Below are 14645 nucleotides of genomic sequence, written 5' to 3' on the forward strand. Positions count from 1 at the left end.
TGATGTAGCTTTTGGGGATAATAAAGTTTTATTAGAACAGCAATCATCTGCTCTATAATTTATTGAGTGCCATTAAGCCATATGCATTTCGAGCTCCTCCATGAAGATGGTAAGTTGTTTTATAAAGCTTAGACAGCTGGGGTGGAGGACAGAAAGGTTTTGTCAAATGTTATTGCTTGTAGAGAATGGACTAGTCCTACTGATATACAGAAGACATATGCTGCCCTATTGTTGCCATCTGACCTTCAGTTCCTTTTCTATACACAAAGCAAACTGTCACTTCTGGGTTTCATTCAACCTCCATCAAGGGTATTCGTGTAACACTGACCCATTGCGAAGGTCTGCAGTGGGTCTCAGTCAGGTGGTAAACACTCTTCCCACGAACACAAGATGGAAGTCCGCAGTTGGAGTTTCGCCCTTTTTCCATGGTAGTGACCTCCCTAAACCTTTCCTTCCTCTGGCCCAGGGTTCTCTGCCTTCTGATTGCTATTTTCTGTGTCAATTTTCTCAGCTATACTGACCGTCATCATCTTCCTGCCTATGTCCTCAGATTTGGCCAAAGTAGAACCACAGGCCTAATGAGAAAGGGGGAAAGAGGAAAGCAGATCCAATTTATAGACCCATCAATGGTCTTGGTGTCACCTTGTCTTCCAAAAACAATAGGGCAGTAATTAGCTTGGCTTGGCCAGCCAGCCAGCCCATGATAAAAGGCAATGAATGGCAGTAAATGGGAAGACAAAAAAAAAATAAGTTTATAAGCAGCATAGCTTTAAACATTTTATTATCATCTTAAATGAGAAGGTTCAGACCTTTAATTACATAATTAATAGCCCAAGAAGATGCTTGTCTGGACAGAGGGCATACCAACTTCAAGCACCCAAGTGAAGATGCCCAAAAGCAAGTTGGGTGCAGCAAGGTACAAATTATAAATTCTTTTACAGACAGCAACATCTGAACTCCTCTGATCTGCCTCATGAATCTGCTTCCAGAAAGTTCTGTTATCCCTGAGGGAGCCATCGAGGGCAGCTGTCAGAAACCTGTGGGGGGAGGGGAGAGGGGAGAACACAATGAGGAAGATGTTACGTGCCCTGAATGAGAGCAACAGTGTTTATTTGCAGAATAAGTCCTTGTTGCACAAGTACCCCAGTCTGTCTCTATGTGCATGTGTGCACGTATGCACAAGCTCACAATAACCATGCCAAGCATAAATCCTACTTGGGCTGACCTTGTTCAGTTTTCCCTTGTGATGGCCTCACGGCCAAGGCATGGTGAAGAGTTAAGGAAGGTATCCTAATTCAAAAATGAAAAGGTGAGACCTTTCTACCACCACACTCTGGTTCATCTCCAAGTCTGTTTGCTTCTTGACAAAATAATTGATGATGATGATGATGATATATGATTGTTGTTAAGAGTCCTGTAGCCGGGCGTGGTGGTGCACGCCTTTAATCCCAGCACTCGGGAGGCAGAGGCAGGTGGATTTCTGAGTTCGAGGCCAGCCTGGTCTACAGAGTGAGTTCCAGGATCAGCCAGGGCTATACAGAGAAACCCTGTCTCGAAAAACCAAAAAAAAAAAAAAAAAAAAGAATGATGGTCCTAATACAGACGCAGATGCTCACAGCCAACCACTGGACTGAGCACATGGAAGAATTAGGGGAAGGACTGAAGGAGCTGAAGGGGGCCCTTATCTTGCATCAGTGGGAGGGGAGGCCCTTGGTCCTGTGAAGGCTTGATGTCCCAGTGTAGAGGAATGCTGAGGCAGTGAGACAGAGTGCGTGGGTGGGTTGGGGAGCAACCTCATAGAAGCAGGGGGAGGGGGATAGGGGAGGGAGATAGGGGGGTTGCAGAGGGGAAACCGGGAAAGGAGATAACATTTGAAATATAAATAAATAAAATATCCAATTTTTTTAAATGTTCGAAAAAAGTTAAAAATAAAAATAAAAGAGAATGCTGGTTATGATGGCCTTGGCCCAGTGGTTCACATGACCAAGGGCTGGTGCTGCAGAACTTTGGCTGGGGCGGGGAGCAGTGAGTTACCCTGAAACATTGATGACAAGCCAAAGGCAGAGAAGAGAAACTCAAGTGAGTGAGATGCCAAGGGGACCATGTAAAATGGGGATCTCCAATGGAGTCACCAGCTGTCTCTTCAAGGTGCAGAGGGTTCAGATAACACCAAATTCAGTGTTGATCTGAATTCATTGCTCACAGCACCTGGAACAGACAAACCTCAGCACAGTAATCCCTGGAGGTTCCTGAAGACCCTAGCCTACACAAGAAGTCTCTAGAAAGGCTTAATGGGTCCAGACAAGTAGGCTGTGATTGAAACTCATTCTAAAAGAATAAAAAGTCGTAAGGAACAAGGAGAAAGTGGCTGTGTATACAATCATGGTTAGGCACCTCTGCATCCACAAATCCATAGATAGCCAGCCAGGTATAAAGCAAGAAGAAACTGAGGTGCTAGTAGCCCTTTAGCAGAACCACCAGCTCAGAGGCTGGCTCTGTGGGCCTTAATGCTGTAGCAAAGCTCATGGTTCTGAGGGAATTCATAGTTGGCCTCAAGATTTAGCTCCTGGGTACCAAGTAACAGACAAGCCACAGAAGGAAAGAAAATGTATTGAAACAACCATGCAAAAACCAAGTCTTAGCATCTATATCCACCCCAGACTAAGGGTTAATGGAAACCTGCTTGACAACTCTTTTGTATCTCCACAAAGTGAGCATTTATGTACAAAATCAATACTCTGAATTCTTTAGCATGCCTCTGCTATAGATAGGGAGGAAGCTTACCCCCCACCCTAGGGACATGTGTTACCTCCTTTAATAAGAAGAAGGTTAGGCGCAAAGATAACCATCTTAAAAGAGATGCTTCGGCTGGGCGGTGGTGGCACACGCCTTTAATCCCAACACTTGGGAGACAGAGGCAGGCAAATTTCTGAGATCGAAGGCAGCCTGGTCTACAGAGTGAGTTCCAGCAGAGCCAGGGCTACACAGAGAAACCCTGCCTTGAAAAACCAAGAGATGCCTCTCAGAAGAAGGCTCCCTCCAAAGCCACAAAGAACTCAACCAGGAAAATTTTGAACAAACTGCCATCTGGCCACTTTGGGGAGAATCCTACAACAATAGTTGAACAACTGCTCTTTGCCAGGCACTTCTTGGCCAGAATGCAGAATAAGCACCCCTCACCACAGCTGTGGGCATCACTTGTCTTTTGGCGGAGCGAAAGCCAATACCTTGGAAGCGCAGAGGTTACGCAGAGAGCATAAGTCAGCGGTTCTCAGTTCAGGCTGCCCCTAGAATCGTTTTGAAAGTTTTCTTTATAAACAACAGTTGCCTGTCTCTATCCATAGAGGCTGTGGCTTTCTCTGCCGGGGAAAGCAGTCTGTCTGGGAATGTTTTGAAAGCACCACAGGTAAGACTTCCACACAGCTGGACTGAGAGTGGGGCTTTGCAAACACCAAGTGCATATGACTCGCGTGCGATATTGCAAAACACATAGACAAGGCCTCGTGCTTTTAACTACCTCCCAGTTCATGCCCGAACTGTTTGTCCGCGGGCCATACATGAGGTGTGAGAGAATGGCACTCTGTGACAGGAAAGGAAGTTCCACCCAGGGCTCTTGGTGCATGATGGCTCCCTAGTCAGCAGCCACCCTACCCCACCCCAATCTATGGCTCTGCTTCGGCAGACTGTTAAGTTGAACAGATGTCCCAAGGCTCAGAAATGACCGTCTGAGTTAGTTATGGGAATAAGCAATGGCCCTGACATCCAGTTAGGCCCCAAATAAATCAGCACAGAGCTAGTGGGGGCTGGATTGGGGGGGGGGTGATGATGAGAGTCTTTGGAAACACGTATCTTCTTTTGTTTTACTTTGGCTCTGTTTGTGGGGAAAATCCACAAGCAGAAATTTGTGCAGCCCTGGTTCAGACAGTTGGCAAACCGGACTGCAAATGAGGAAGGAGGATGCTAAGGACAGAGGACTCGACCAGTGTGCTACAGAGCATACTGCTAACAAAGAACCTCTGCCAACCAGCCTCAGCCATACAAAAGTTAGACTTTACGAACACCTCCCACAGTGATGGCTCTTCTTGCTGTCTTAGTCTCCTGACCACTGCCTTCTTAGTTCCCGTTTCCTGAAAGGAAGTGTCCAGTAAGATGAACTGCACACCCCTCCGAGCCATCAGATGTGTGCGTTCCTTCTGCCTTTACCTCCAAAGCTCAGGGACCATCTCCTCCCCATGGCTCCCAGCACAGAATCTCCTTCATGCAACGACCTCTCTCACACATTTCCAATTGCTGTACTCAAAATGCCCACCCTGTAAGGCCCTATTTTGCTTGTGTGTTTCTCTCTACTCATTCCAAACCACTGCCAGCCCTGACTTTCTGGGACACATCTAGAACATTCTCTTGTTGTCTGTGGCTTCACCATACTCTATTGCCCTCATCTATGGTGTATCCCTACCCCCATCATAAACTTCTGCTTGGCATCCATATCCTTCCTTTCTCTCCTTGTCTAGTAGGGTCCTTTGCAAATAGTAGATGCTTGGTGAGATTTCTCCAGTGTTCACCACAGTTTCTGAACCTGAGATTTCCGGAGGCGAGGAAGATCCTTGGGAATCTGTACTCCTGGCCTTCTAACCAAGAACAGATGTCTTTGTCTCCTTTAGTGTTTGAAAGTGGAGAACGCCAGTATCCCAGGGGCCAGTGGTGATTTGCTATCAGATCCTCCTGATTTGAAAGTGTTTTGCTTGTGTGGCCCCTCACAGTCCCACTCCGGATTCCCTCAAAGTCTCATGCTTTGTTTTCCGACAGCCAGGCCATCTAGTCCAACCTCTGGGCTGGGGTATGCATATGTTTCCATAGCTCTGCCTCGGGCTCATGAAGTTTTCTCTCCCCCTAAGTTAGTCTGAGTTCCTTGCAGAGTCAGGGCTTCAGTCTGAAGAAGAAAACAAGAGGGTGTGGTTGGGAGAAAAGACAAGTCCCAGCCAAATAAATGTCTCCTAGAAAAACCACTCACACAGAGCAAACAGGTATGACCACTCTGCTCCTTGTACACCCATACAAGGCTACAGATGGGTATACAGCAAGCCACCCAACATTCTGTGCACAGGCCTGTGAAGCACCGCCACTGGGAGGAACAGGCTCAAATAGGAACAGTAGGAGGAACAGCAATACTAATAACAGTAAGAGCAGACATTGTACGGGATGCACCCAGAAGAGTACTTTGAAAGCAGTCTTGCTGGGGATGGGGGGGGGGGGGGGTGCTTGAGAATGGCTTGGTAGCTGGTAGCTCTGGATGACCAGCAAAAGAGAAATTAGATACCTCGGCTATCCATCTCTGCTTCTGCCCCAGGCCTCAGTGCACAGAACACCCCGTATCCCTGCCATTTCCCTTGGATACGGGATCAAAACCACTACCCTGGGCTACATGCCTGACTCTGGCGTGAGCAGATTGTGTGTTGGCCTTGTGTGCTAGAAGCTTTGCTGAGTCCCCTCCTCTCCCGCCCACTGGGCTGCCTTATCTATTCAGACAGACTTTCCCACTTGCTCCATTCCTGTGTCAGAGAGGGAAGAGAGTTAAATTCAGGCAAGGCTGAGGAGGGAAGAAAAGACTTCGTGATTAAACTGCTCATTAAGGAACCACGAAGCTGAAGAAGCTAAGTTACACTGACCTATTTAAAATATCTTGCAGCAGATCATCCGTGAGCGGGGGTACAGCCCTTCCAGGCATTAGCCAACTGGCTCCCTTTCGGCATCACAGCTATCAATAATTCCATGCTGAGGACCGTCTGATAGGAAATCACCGCTGGCCCCTGGAATGCCGGCCTTCTCCATGGCTCTGTTTTCCCAGTTGTCAGCCCTGTTTATAAATTGTCCATTTATAGCAAAGCCAGCACCTGCTAGGAACACCTCACCCTGCCAAGTGTTGGAGTACATCTCGGAAAGAGACACTATAGACGTTTCCCCCCAAGTGCCGTTTTAATCTTTTCCCAACCTGAGAGGACAAATGTTTGCATAGGAATTCTGAGGGATAGCTTTCTCTGCACAGGAAAAGCCAGATATTCTATGAAAAGTGTTTTTGCTCTACTTTAAAGAGAGAGAGAGACAGAGACAGAGACAGAGACAGAGAGACAGAGAGACAGAGAGACAGAGAGACAGAGAAATAAGAAAGAGTAAATTATTGTTCTCGTGAGAGATACAATACCATCTTTCTGAGTTAGTCAGAATAGGACACATTTAAAATAACTCTGAAGAAACCAGCAGGATCAAAATGCCCTGGAGAAGACCCTAAAGCCAGGAACATCCTAAATTCTAACATATGGTTTTTAATCTCACGGTCAACATCAAACCTAAGATGTTGTCTGCTACTTAAAAGCATTTTGTAAAATGCACTTCAGGACGCTCTCCTAATATTAGAAAAGTATTATATGACCTAATCTGAGGGCTCCTAGAAGTCTTTCTCAAAGTTACACTCCTATTACATCCTCATGCATTTATTTTGTTCTTTGCATAATGAAATATGATCAGTAGCATATAGACCATTCACAGAATGGAAGGGAGTGATGATGGTCAGATGGGATGCTTTGGCAGACAAACTTGCTGAGTAACCTTGGGAAGACAGGGAGAACCCTTGAGGCCTCCCTTGACACATTCCCCCAGTAATCCTGCTCGAGAAGAAGATTGTCACCCTTTTAAAGCCAGAGAGGCAGATCTTGATTAAGACCATGTGGCAGAGGCAGCTGGGCCGAGCTGAGGACATTTCCAGAGTCCCAGCTCTGCATTCGAGAAGGCAGCCCTCCCTATATTTTATGGGCAAGATAGGAGCCTTAAATTTTTCTTTTGTAAAATGTTGAGACGTGTGGATTAAAACTGACACGTGCGAGCTTATTGTTAATTTAATCGGTAAAGCCAGGTGGTGGGATCAGGAAACGGGAGTGGGGCCAGAAAGAGAAATAGATCAACCTTCCGCCCTTCTCCAAGTTTCCCCCAAGTCTTAAGGTAAGGTGTTCCTTTGCATGCCTTCAGCATTCTGGTCCCTATGCCTTGTGGCTGGTGTTACACTGTTACATCCAACAAGCTGATCTCCAATTAGACAGGCACCCATTATTTCTTTGCCAAACGTGACTGGCTCTCATCAGTTTCATGGCCCTTCTAACGCAAACCACGCTTGCTTATTTCCCAACCATCCCGCGGCCATCTATTTTATCAACAAGGGGTTCATTCACCCAGCACACACGTCAACCCCCATGGTGGAGCTGATCTCTGAGATGCCCCTGCTGGAGAAAGGAATGTGTAAATCAAGACACTACAAATCAACATGAAAACTCACTGACTTCAGCCCGTAAATCTGGTAAATCTGGGTCCGTGATATTAAAGATCATTTGGAGGTGCTGAAAGAAAGAGACATGATCACTACAGAAAGCATCTGCGCTGCGCTTCTCGGGCCACCGACTAGAAGTGGAGACGGGTTAGGCAGACCCAGATCCATATTCTGCTCCCAAAAATAGAAAAGAGGAAACCTTTGAAGCTAAAGAAGGCCTAAGAATAACTGTCAGCAAAGAGAGAGCCACACGGACCGGAAGCTCTGCTCAAGTGGAGGATTTGTGTTGCCTTCTCCCCCTCCCCCTCCACCTCCCCCTCCCCCGGAGCTCTTCACATTCATCCTGTTAAAAAAGATAGCTTTGAAAGGCTCGCCTTCAGCTCGGACATGTTGGCCAGCGCAGCTCGCCCTTCCACAGCAGCTCAGGGCCAGCTCTGAATGCTGCCTGCACACAGCCCTGGGGTTTGTTCTCGCTTCCCTGGTGGATCATTTCAATCTGTTTAAAGCTGAACAGTGAACGCTTCAGACACTGCGCTACACAGAGAACCCTCAGTCGGAAACAGCTGGCCGAGAAAATACTCATTTCCTGTTTGCCTTCTAGTTTTACATCGCAACCCAGCCTAGCTTTCATCTTTTAGTCGTTCTGGTCTTATGAAAAATCTAAATTAATACCACCAAACTGGTGAAGTCTGTGCTGTCTCTGGGGCCTTATATGATACTAGACAAACAAATACTGGAATATATATATATATATATATACACATATATATATGTGTGTGTGTATTTATATATATGTGTGTGTATATATATATATATATATCACAGATCCTTCAGTAGCATATCAAAATCCCAGGTGAAGTCAGAATTTTGCTGCTGGTTGAGGTTTAATGGAGAACAGTTAGCAAAACCAAATTTTTTTCAAAGCAGCAGGCTGAACTCACGTCTCATGTTTTCATCTTGTGTGGGAAGTGTTGGTTTTAAGGGAGTTTTGGTTTTAGTCACAGCCAGTGAACAACTTCCAGAAATCATATGCTCTTTCTATTTGCTTGACAGGACCCAGATCTATGTTTAGATACAAACAGCTCCAGTTATCTGCTGAGCTCCACACAACATCATTCGTGATTTAAGTGATGGCGTTGGAAATTCTTTTTCTTTTAGAAGTCTTCTTAGTGTATATGTGCCTGTGTATTTGTGTGTGTGTGTATGTGTGTCTATGTGTGTCTATGTGTGTATGTGTGTGTATGTGTGTGTGTATGTGTGTGTGTGTGTGTGTGTGTGTGTACAATGTGCACGTGTGCAGGTTCTCTCTAAGGCCAGAAGAGGGCACAGGCTCCCCTGGAGCTGGTTACAGGCAGTTGTGACTTCCTCAGCTTGGGTGCTGGGAATCTAATTCTGATGCTCTACAAGAGCATCAAGTGCCCTTAGCCCCTGAGTCACCTCTCCAGCCCCCACACAGAACGTTTATCTGTATTCATCTCAAAATTCAAAAAACGCTCTAGTCAAACAACTGGTTAAGCTTCAGTTTAAAGTAGGGAACAGAGCTCCTGTCTATATTTTTCCAGGGACTCTCAGTGTCATCTGTGAAGCAGGAGGTAATAAATATGGTGGTTTCTGGGTTTTCTTTTTCACTTAAGGAAACTACTTGATGCAAAATAAATAAGTATATATGTATACATACATAAAGTTTCGGCTTGCAAATATTAGACTTTTGAGGTCAAAACCTCCTGAGGCCAAAACCAAAGATGACGAAGCATTAGTTACAAGCGGTTTCTGTTGTGCTTTCCACGGAAAGTTCTCGAGTGGCCTAGAAACCCCCACTAAGTGCCCTATCTGAAGTGTGGGTTTGGAGGCAGGAGGATATATTAGTGTAGTTGTTTTATTCTGTTCTAACCTAATTTCTCTTTACTGGTTTTGCCTGTGGCTGCAGCTTCTTTTCACAGAACCAAACCGATCTCTTGCTTGGGCCTTCATTTCATGACTAAGAGGGAGCCACTACTTTTTATATGACAGAGCCTATAGTTCCTCAGCAACTTTACAGACAGCGTCTCAGTAAGAGCTCAGAACAGCCCTGAAACATCAGCTCATCACTGCCTCTCAGCAGATGAAGAAAATGGGGACAAGCTGAGCATCTCATCCATGGCCACTGACAGAAGTCGGACGCTGTTCTGGCCTTCTACCCAAAGCAGTGACTGCCTATGCATCAGCTTTTTGGCTCCTCTGAGACATCTCCCATAGCCCTGTGCATCATGGACCCCCAGGTGACAAGCACTCAGCCTGACAGGTGAAGGGGTGAGCATTGACAAACACTGACCACCTCATGCCTCGGCTTCTGAATGCCTTCCTTCCAGAGAACATGAGCCCAGAACAGCGAATTGTCTGCTGCTGCTGACTCAGGAGGGTAACAACCCACTTAAAAGATCTGCTGTTATATTAATGGAGCCATAAAGCCAGAAGTATATTAAATAAGATCAGACTTCAAATGGGACAGTTTTCCTGGGGTTTTATTTTTGTCTTGAACTGGCTTGGTAAACTTAAGTGTGATGGGTGTGTTGAACCTGATAGCATTTGACAGATGCTGTAGTCTGGATCTGGACTGTATCCCTAAACCCCATGGGCTACAAAAAACAAAAACAAAAAACAAAACAAACAAAAAAAAAAACCAAAAACGTTTACTCACTAGCTTGCTGCTATCGGGAGATGGTAGAACCTGGAGTGGGCAGGACCTGGTATGAAGTCTTAAGTCACTAGGGTCTGCCCATACAGAGGATAATAGGAAATCAAGCCCCTTCCTATCTTCTCTAAGTTCCCATTATGGGCTAAAAGGCTTTGCTTCTCCACACACACTATATCATACTGTGAGATCTGCCTCACCAGATACCCAAAAGCATCAGGACCAACTGACACTGGACTGACATCTTCAAAACTGTGAGCTAAAGTGAGACTTTCTTCTTTATAAATGCGTTGTCTTAGATTTTTGTTACAGTACTGAAAAGCTAACTAACACAATGACATTGAAAGTAGGTCATGCAAAGTACACGTGGGGTGAGTGAGATGGCTCACTGGGTAAGGGAGCTTGCCACCAAGTCTGCCATTCTGAGCTCCCATTCATCTCTGGGACCTACACAATGTAAGGAGGTGATTGACTCCCATGAATTGTCCTCCGGCCCACGTGCACATGAACACCTAGCAAATACAGTAGTTCAGAAATGTTAAGACATTTGTGGTGGGTTACAGAGGAATGGCCTCCATAGTCTCATATATTTGAATGCCTAGTCATTGGGGAGTGGCACTCTTAGGAGGTGAGTCCATGTTGAAGGGAGGTGTAGCCTTGTTGGGGGAAGTGTATTACTGGGGTAGGCTTAGAGGTTTCATGTGCTTAAGCAGGTCCAGTGTTGCTCTCTTCCTGCTGCCTGAAGATCCAGATGTAGAAGTCTTAGCAACCATGTCTGCCTGCATGCTAGCATGCTTCCCACCAGGACTTAAGCCTCTGAATGTAAGCCAGCCCCAGTTAAGTGCGCTCTCTCATAAGAGTTGCTGTGGCTATGGCGTCTCTTCACAGCGATAGAACATTGACTAAGACAGCGAGCGTTTGAAACAACCTAGCTGCCTTTTGTTGGAGAAATAAATTTAAAACTATAAATCAATTTGGATAGAGAGAGGAATTTTATACAGCAAATAAAATTAATTGATTAGATACACACATTTCAGAATGTTTACAATATATATTGCAGAATTAGAAAAACAAACAAAATGTGATAAGTGTATGAAAATACCCTCAGGAATTTTGCACACCAATTTCATAGGTACTCTGTGAGGAAGGACAGAAGCTTAAGTAGTTTTGTTTTTTGGTTTGTTTGGTTTGGTTTGGTTTGGTTTGGTTTGGTTTCCTTTTTTCGAGACAGGGTTTCTCTGTGCAGCCCTGGCTGTCCTGGAACTCACTCTGTAGACCAGGCTGGCCTCGAACTCAGAAATCCGCCGGCCTCTGCCTCCCGAGTGCTGGGATTAAAGGCGTGCGCCACCACGCCCGGCTTCAATCGTTTTTTAACTACCTATGAACATTCTTTAAACTCTGTACATGATTTTGGCTTTTATAGTATTCAGACCAACCAGTACAGTATTTGCATGCAAGTAGGCGGATCTCCTAGTAGAATAAAATAAGGACTCCGGAGCGTCCTCACAGTGTGGTTAAGTGGTTTTTAAGAGGAGAACCAAGACCAAACTGGGAAACAGTCTGTGGTAAGTAGCAATGAGAAAACTGGACATCAACATGTAAAAGAATAAGGTTACGCAATAATTTATACCACATTAGTGAATAAATTCAAAGTGGATGAAAGAGTTAAGCATAGCTTCTCTGGAAGAAATCAGGAAAGAAAGTATCATGGCTCTGGGTTCAACAATGATTTATTGGTTACGACACCAAATGCTCCAGCAATAATACAGATCGATTAGGATTCATTAATATGTACATTTTTCATGCATCAAAGAATACAGTCAAAAGCATAGAAATGTCACACACACCCCGCCCCCAGTGCCGGAGGCCATTCACAGATTATCGCTCTGGCAAAGGGTTGATATCCAGACTTTAAGGGGAAAGATAAAAGCCATAACTTAAAAATAGCCAAAGGGCTCGACATGGTGACACATACCTTTAATCCCAGCATTCAGAAGGCAGAGGCAGGTAGATTTCTATGAACTCAGGGCCAGCCTGATCTACATAGCAAGTTCCAGGACCAGAACTACATGATGAGATCCTGTATCAGTCAACCAACCAATCAATCAATCAATCAATCAATTAATCAAAACAAAACCCGATCAAAGTTCTTGAATAGACATCCCTTCAAAGAAGATAAATAGCCAGAAAAAGGTGTTCAGGGTCCCTGTTCACTCGAGAATGTAAACTAACAGGATGCCGCTCACACGCTCAAGATGGGGCAGAGCGAAGAGAAAGCAAGAGTTGATAATAGTGTGGAGAAATGGAAGCCTGCACATTCACTCTGATAAGAATGTGAAATGTCACAGCCACTTTGAAAAGCATCCCAGAGGTAAAATTCAAGCACGGAACTGCTATACGATCTGTGCGTTCCATTTCTCGGTGAATTTAAAAATAAATTGATAACAGAGACTTAAACAGTACTCACAGCAACATTATTCACAAAGCCATACTGGAAACCACCCAAATGTTCACCAAACAGTGAATACATAGATACATAAGATACAATACAAACATGTATGGCTCTGCCTTTTGAAAAGAGGAAATTTTCTGCGGCATGCCACATGAATGAACTGTGAAAGCATTATGGTAAGTGGGAAAAGCTACACCCAAAAGAATATAGATCACCAGTTGCATTTAGAGGACTTATCATGAAATAGATTCCCAAAGTAGAATAGTGGTGGCCCTTTTGCTACTGCTTAGTGGGCCAGAGTTTAACTCAGAGATGCTGGGTAAAGGTTCTGAAGAGAGATAGAGGTGACATGGCCTCAAGTGTGAACACTTTTAATTTGACTGAATTGTATGCTACCTGGGTTTTAAAAGCACATTCTTGTTATATATTTTGTCATATACATATATATGTATATTATATATATACACACACATATAATGTGATGAATATATATGCATGTATATATATATCAGAATTTATATGCATAAGAATAAATATTCTCAATAAAAGCATTTTTAATCAAGAGAGATAAGTAAAATATGACAAGCTGTTTTAAAATTAATCCCAGGACTGTATTCTATGAGTTTCTGCATTCCCTGTGAAATGTCTCATCTTCTTTGTGAACTGTTAGAAATCTTGAACGTGTTCCATAGGCTCGCTCTGAAGAATCAAGCTCTGCTTGCCTAGTGAACCCTCTGATCACATGATGATCTTTCTGTGGCCTCAAGCAAAGCTGCCTGAGCTCACATTCACTGTGCAAACAAATGACCTAGTGATAGTGTTGAAATGTTGATCTAGTCGCTTAGAAGGGGCCCGGGGGTCTCTGTTTCTAATTCCCAGGTGAACCCGCTGCTAAGTCCGAGCAGCAAGAATCCAAAAGAATGATTACAATCTACATAGATTAGCTTGCACCACAAGTTTTCTTCTGTTTGCTTGGTTTGGGTTTTGATTGTTTTCTGAAATAATGCCTTGTGAGATAGTTAGGCTAACCTGGAACTCACTATGTAGCCTAGGATACCCCGAACTCAGGAAATATTCTTAATCATTGTCCTGGTTAGAGGTTTGTCAACCTGACACAGTCTAAGGTCCTCTGACAAAAAGATGCCTCAGCTGAGAAAAAGCCCCCATCAGATTGGCCTGTGGGGTATCTTCTTAATTGATGATTGTCATAAAAGGCCTAGCCCAGGGTGGGCAGCACCAGGCAGTCCTGGAAAGTGTAAGAGAGCAATGTGCACAAGCCGTGTGTAAGCATTGTTCCTCCGTGGTGTGCTTTGGTTCCTTCCCTGGCTTCCCTCAGTGATGGAGTGTGAGTTGAGAATTTTACAATGAAATAGACCCTTTCCTCCCCAAGTTGCTTTGGGTCATGGTGTTTTTTATCACAGCAATAGAAACCTTAAGTCACTTACATACCATTAGTTAATGAAGGGCTGAAGTAAGACACAAGAACTCTGGCATGTAAAATGTCATTTAACGTCTGTTCATCTGTTTGATAGACAAGTATAAGGCCAAATTAGAATTAAACCCTAATCATATTGAACATTTTACAAACTTCATCTTCTTTATAATACTGCCTGAAATCTTTTGGATCTGCAGCCAAAATCTAAAATAAATGCATAGGTTGGGCTAAATTAATTTCTCTTCCCACAAATGATTTTTGAAACAGGAATTGTTATGGCACAAATTTCAATTGATGACAAGTCACTTAATTATATAGGCCTTGAACATCTTCTCTGGCATTTTTTTAAATTGTAGGATAATATCAGGCTGGGACCTAATGATTTTTACCTGCTATAAAATGACTGGTTAATTCCTAAATCGAAAATGCCCTTAGGTGACGACTTCCTGCCTGAATTGTTTAGAATTTATGCCGTCTCATAGGCCCCAGGTGCCAATCTAATAAAGTTTTCAGATGTTCTGATGTCCAGAATTAACCTAAATGTCACCCACTTGATTGGCACACAGGACAAGCCCTCTGTATCCACATTCTGGCCTTGGCCCCAGGCCCTCCCAGATTCAAATGGCAGCCCCCACCCCACCCCCAAGTGGTCCAGAGGAAAACGTATCTCAGCTGCAATCAGACGACTGCTAGGCTTCTTGTTGCCCACAAGAGAGTTCTGAGCCTTTATCGACCTTCCAATGCCTGTGATTCCAGAGGTCAAAGTGACTTT

The sequence above is a fragment of the Mus caroli genome, unplaced genomic scaffold (genome assembly GCF_978045245.1).
Source record: "Mus caroli unplaced genomic scaffold, Mus_caroli_1 scaffold_15, whole genome shotgun sequence".
Taxonomy (NCBI): Eukaryota; Metazoa; Chordata; class Mammalia; order Rodentia; family Muridae; genus Mus; species Mus caroli.